Raw genomic sequence first — 6,663 nt, forward strand, 5'->3', positions numbered from 1 at the left:
AGAAAGAAAGGAAAATAGAAGCAAAAGGAAGTGAAGAAAAGAAAAAAGAAAAAATTGTTGCTGTTTGTTTTAGGTCCTCACGGGCAAGGTAAAAAAAAAAAAACATGGTTAAGTTTGTGTTTGGGCCACACAAGTGATAGTATTTGTGTTTGTTCGTTCGTTCGTTGCTACAATTAGGATATGAAAATCTCGTTCGTTTAATGACGGGTTATTTCCATACTCTCAACACTAGCCAGTTTGAATTAGATTTAGTTTGCCAGCAAGAATCAAGAATCAGTTAGCCAGTTCGCCAACCTGCATGTCTGTCTGTCCGCGCTACGAAGCCTGTCTGTCTGTTTGTCCGCGCTGCAAGGCCTGCCTGTCTGTCCGCGCTGCGGAGCCTGCCTGCTTGTCTATCCACGTTGCAGAGCCTGCCTGTCTGTCCGCCTAACGGAGCCAGTCCGCATCTGCTTGTTTACAAACACGTGTCGTATACCGTCATGAGTTTGACAGGGGGTGTTGGAAAATATTAGTATTTTGGTTTATTTGAATGTTTGGTTTTCTGGGCTTAGCCCGTTAGAATTAGGTTTTGTTAGAGATTAGGGTTAGGTTATTATAAATAGGATGCTTTGTTATTCATTAGAAATCAAGCTAGTCACAATGTAGTTTCTTAGGGTTTTGTAGCCGTTCCGGCATTCTCGTTAGTTTAATAATATTCATATTATTTTGTTAATCTCGTTCATTGCGCACTCTGATATTCAACTGCCTACTTATTTGATTATGGTTAAATCACATTATTGGTAGCCTATTGTGAGGCTTAGCTCCTCACCCCTTTAGTGTAGATAATATCGTTTGTTCAAAAAAAAAAAAAAACAAATAAATTTTCAATTTGCTCGACTTTCTTGGTATATATGATTGTATTGTTAGGCTCATTGGAGTTGCGTTGAGGGATTCAGCATACATTGGATCCCTTTATATCTTATCATCTGTTGCGAAGTACTAGCAGAAAAAAACAGCAGTAGTAAGCAAATAATTGCCACTTTGGTTGGGGTGCGAATTGCTGTTAGCTAGAGACAAGAAAATTGGGTGATGACTACATTAGTAAAGCATGCACTATGCAGTAATAAGCTAAAGAACATTTCCTTCATTTTGTATATATTGATATAATGTGAGAATAATTATACCAATTAGCCACAAATGCTGTGGTTTTGTATATATTGATATATAGTACATGAACTGTGGCCTTTGGCATTTTTTAGCAGTGAGTTGTTGACAGAATGGCTCAAATTTGAGATTTTACCTTATATTGGATTTTAATTCATTCTTTTTCTTTTCAGATATTGATGTGCAAAGCTTCCAACTCCTGCAGTATTGGAACCTGCATAAATTCAGTGGGAAATTATTCTTGTGAATGTCCGAAAGGGTACAAAAATGACAGCCAAAAGAATCCCACAACTACACATTTGAAGACAGCCAAAAGAATTCTTCGATACCTTAAAGGTACTATTAACTTTGGCTTGTTCTATTCAAGTTCTGATAACTACAAACTTGTTGGGTATAGCGATAGTGATTGGGTAGGAGATTTCAATGATAGAAAAAGCATTACTGGATTTGTGTTCTTCATGGAAGACACTTCATTCACATGGATGTCGAAGAAGCAACTGATTGTCACTCTTTTTACCTGCGAAGCTGAATACGTAGCTACTACCTTATGTGTCTGTCATGCAATTTGGCTGAGAAACTTGTTGAAAGAATTAAGCATGCCACAAGAAGAGCCAACAAAGATCTATGTCGACAACTAGTCTGCAATAGCTCTAGCAAAGAATCCAGTATTCCATGACAGGAGCAAACACATAGATACCCGTTATCATTACATAAGAGAGTGTATTGCAAGAAAGGATGTGCAAGTGGAATACGTGAAGTCTCAAGACCAAGTTGCCGACATATTCACCAAGCCACTCAAACAAGAAGACTTTGTTAGATTGAGGAAATCAATCGGCGTCACAAGACAAGATTAAGGGGGGATGTTGAAATGTAATCTTGTCTTGGCCCAAGACAATTGATCCGGCCCATACACAAAGGAAGATCCATGCACATGCTAGAGAATTCTAGTAAAGTTCAAGTTGGTGGAAGAGTCTAGAAGAATGTTGAGGATTCCACCAACATATAAGATTAATGTAGATAATTCTAGCTTATGAAGGTGATAGGTTATGCGACTTAGTTGGCTTGTTCTTGTGCATTTATGTCGTGTTTCCTTAGTTATTTTAATGTTTAAAGTCATTTTCGTGTGTTTTCAGACTCTAAGTACAAAGTATGCAAGAAGATGCATTTTGGAGGCCTTCGGAGCATGTTTCAGGCTTGGAATGGATAGCAAATGCATGGGCCAAGTGGATGGACGAATTTGAGAACTAAAGAGGCCAAGAATATGAAGAATTATGGTCCAAAAGATGAAGAAAACAGCCCAAAAATCTGTCACCCCAACTTGCATTCCTTGCCATGCAAACCACATAGAATTCCCTTTGGATTCCATGCCATGCTTGATCACTCTTGTCCCCTACATAATTTCTAATTTCATGCTTCAATTCATTTAATTATTACACTCAATTGCTTGATACCTCTTGTTCCCTTCACTCATTAGATTTTAGACAACATTTACATCCATTACATGCACCAATTGATGCTCCATCATTCACATTTGGAATCCCATGCCTTGTGTACCACATGTTGCTGCACCTTTGACCCATTTATTGACACATTTTCACCTCCCTTTCCATCTCTATGCAATGTACACAATCATTCATGCCCCCTAGCTACAAGACCACTCCATTTTACCCTTCACACTTTGCATCATCACTTCATTTTCACCCTTGGACCATTGCACACCACACACACAAATTGCCATGCATTTCATCCTTAACCTAACCTGATTTTCTAAGGTTTTTGGGGCCTATAAATACATGTTTACACCCCTTGGCAAAAGATAATCCCCCATATTCATCATTTTATCACAGAAATTCGTCCATACACACCCTAGGAAGCAAAACACCCCAAAAACACCATTCTAGTGCCTAGAAAACATAACAGCCACTCCACCTTCTTCCACCTTCTTTGCCTAGTTCTCCACCACCTTCCAACCATCAAACACTCTTCCACACTCACCCTAAACCCCTCCATATCATTCCCCATCCATTCTACACCATAAATCCACCCAAAAATCTGTCCACAAGCTTCATGCCGCAACAAGGAGGAAGGGAGATCCATTGATGCACTTGCTTTCCAAGTTGGAGCATTTTAGGTGTTTTCTTTCCTTTGATTTTAATGTCTAATTTTATGTATCTTTGTATTGCAAGAATGAGGAACTAAACCCCCTTAGTTGGGGGGTGATTCGAAACCATGTACATGCTTGCAATATGATTTGATTACATTCAGTTGTTATTTCATAAGTTGCGGATTCAATTCGTTCATCTACTTGATTGATAACTTATTTGTGTATGTTGATTGAGAGTGCACACTTAGTTTTCATGCATGAATATAATGCTAGATTATGAGGGAGTTTCACCTAATAGTTACAATCTTATAATCACAAGTAGTGAAGGTCGCTTGAAAACGATCGCGTTGAATGAATTCTTGGCACTAGTTTCATGCTCATCATAGTAACGAATGCCTCGTCAACACTTATAGTTCTCATTGTGCTTCATGATTCTTGATTGTATCTTTATTGTGCTCATCACGTAAGGAACCTTTGAGGAATGCTTTGAATTGTTGTATGCGCTTTTCCATCCAATCCATTAACTTAAGGAGAACTTGAAGGTTAATTTAAGCGTATCTAATTAACTTGGGGTGTTGAGTTTCATAATTTATTGAAAGAACAACTGAAAATCATTTTGTTTGCAAGTGTGTCATGTGTGGAGAAGAACCTCCTAACTAGCCTTTTATCCATCCTTTTCATCCAAAAACGTTTTACAATCTGTTTTGTTTTAAAGTTTCTGTTTTGTTTTCAATTTTCGTCCAAAACAAATCCCCCTTTATTTTGAAGTCTTAGATTAGTTAGAAAGTGTTTTGATTTGTGTTTCTAAGTGTTTTGATTCAAGTTTTCATCCAACTTCGTCCAAGTTCTTGTTAGGTTCTCAAAACTGCCCAGAAAGTGGTTTTTAGGCAGTTTTGAGTCATTAGGTTGCTGTTTTGAGTTTTATGTTTATTTAAGTATTTTAAAGTATAGTTTTGCATTCTTTGAGTCTAGTTTAGTGTTTTAAATTTTGTTTTTATGTTTTTAAGTCAGTTTTCAAGTGTTTAGCAATCCCTCCTAATCCCCGGCCTAGAACGATCCCTACTTACATACTTTACTACATTTGATAAAAAGAGGGTTTAATTTTGTGTGTTAACTTATTTTACGCATCAGAAGGTAGTGGAATTATCTAGATATCTCTAGCATGATGCTTCCATGCTTCTCCAAGGTTCCATCCATACCTATAAAAGGAGAAGGCATCCACACCATTTGAAATAACCAAGAGAGTAAGTAGTGAGAAGTGAGAAGAAGCAACAAAGCTTCTAAAAGTGTTTGAGTGTTTCCTCTTGTACTAGTTTGTGAGTGAATAAAAATTTTGTGTAAAAACTTTGAGTGTTCTTTCTTTCTCTTGCCTATCAATTCCGCTGCGTTACATTCTTCTTTGTGAGATAAATATCTCCAAAGTAGTGAAGTCTTTTTAAGCCCCAACACTAGGTTGCTATTTGGAGACACCAGTGCCTTTACTAGTTTACGAGTTCATCGCCAGAGGAACTCTTCATTATCATATTCATAACGTAAAGAGCAAAGAACCGTCACTTTCGTGGGAGTTGACGGTTGAAGATCGCAGCTGAAACTACCGAAGCACTAACGTATTTGCACTCCTCAACTTCCATGCCAATCATACACCGAGATGTGAAAACAATAAATATATTATTAGACGAAAGTTAAACAGCAAAAATGTTGGACTTCGGAGCTTCGTGATTGATTTATCTAGATCAAGCTCAAATCACAACTCTAGTGCAAGGGACGCTAGGGTACTTGGACCCTAAATACTTCCATTCGAACCAGCTAACAGAAAAGAGTGACGTCTACAGTTTCGGAGTTGTTCTTGTGGAGCTACTAACAAGAAAACTGGCACTATCATTTACCAGGCCTGAAGAAGAGAGAAACCTGGCAAACTTCTTCGTTTGTTCCGTGGAACAGGATCACTTGACTCAAATTCTCGATGACGACATAGTCACCGACAGAAATCTTGAGACACTGAAAAGAGTGGCTAATCTTGCAAGTAGATGCTTAAGGGTGAAAATGAGGGAAAAGCCTAGCATGAAAAAGGTAATAATGGAGCTAGAGGGGATACAAACTGCGGCGAAGCATCCACGAACTGTTGATTTCAGTCCAGAGGATAATGAATACTTGCTCGAGCCGCCTTCAATGGCTTATGCTAGAGGTGATAGTTGTTCTAGTAGTAGCATAACCATTGGTGCAACTAGTGTGTACGAATGCATGCAAATTGAAATGTTAATGCGACAGGGTGATGGTCGATAATCCATCGTTTCTCAATAGTGTACATCTTCGAATATAATTAACAGAAAGCTACTCAGGCACACAAGAAATGAAATACATTTCAACCACAACATATTCAAAATCCCCGGCAGATTGACATTTCTCCGGTGGAATTCACAAACGAGTTCTAACACGAAAATGGTGTCTACAATATATGGAATTTCAAAGCTACAAGTCTCAGAAAAAGCAAGTAATTTGGACAACTCAATCTAATTTGTTTATTCTCGAAAGTCACAAGAATCACTGAGACCAAAATGCTCAACCTGTTCATTACAGCGAAAATCATGATCACGAACCTTGCAATAAAATTTGAAATAGAAATACAAGAGAAGCACAACCTAATCAAATTGCGTTCTTTAAAAGATAAACCTTGCTCAAGGAGACGAGAGAGTTAAACATAACCGTTGTCATATGTGAAGGTTGAAACAGGAGATCATCTTATCTGGGTAGGAGAGCAGAGCAAACCAGATGCATCTGATCCAACCACTACAAGATCACAAACAGAACAGATCTTCCCTTCATGGTCCGGAACAAACCGAGAGCTGCAGTACGGGCATGACACATCCTTCTGTCCACGGTAAATAGGCACGTATGTTCCCCCTCAAACCACAAATGGGTTTCTGAAGTCATAGTTTAGCTGGGTTGCATCAGTCATGTTCTTTTCTGCAGCTTGCAGGATTTGTCTTGCTGTCTTTGCATGGTTTTCAACGCTGGGGTTGGTCTCCAAAAGTCGCCTGGCAAAGTTAGCTGCCGTGTTGAGATTACCAGCCTTATAGCAAACAGTCATGGCATTTAGTAATGCTAGCCTCAAGTGAGGGATCTGAAGGTTACAGTGGGTGAAGTAAGCTGCTAGCTCCTGTTGGCGAACCGGATCGCCTTTAAGTTCCCTCCTCTTAATCTCCATCTTCATACCCAGAACATACTCCTTTAAAATGATTTTTAATTCTTTTACTTCATCAACCTCTCTCCTTGAATCAACTACAATCAGAGGATAGTATGCAGAATACCAAGGAAAAAACGTAAATTAAAATCTTCACAACCACAAGAGATTGATGAAACTTCAAGCCATTACCAAAAGTCCATTTTCAGCTGAAGAGGGTGCCTATTCTTTTATA

At 38.5% G+C, this 6,663-nt stretch overlaps 1 pseudogene; it reads left to right on the top strand.

Moving 5' to 3' along the window:
• The first annotated feature begins 200 nt into the window (after positions 1-200).
• On the top strand, positions 201-5,530 carry LOC139196262 (wall-associated receptor kinase 3-like; annotated as a pseudogene).
• Positions 5,531-6,663: the final 1,133 nt, after the last annotated feature.

This window comes from Malus domestica, chromosome 05 (assembly GCF_042453785.1).
Source record: "Malus domestica chromosome 05, GDT2T_hap1".
Taxonomy (NCBI): domain Eukaryota; kingdom Viridiplantae; phylum Streptophyta; class Magnoliopsida; order Rosales; family Rosaceae; genus Malus; species Malus domestica.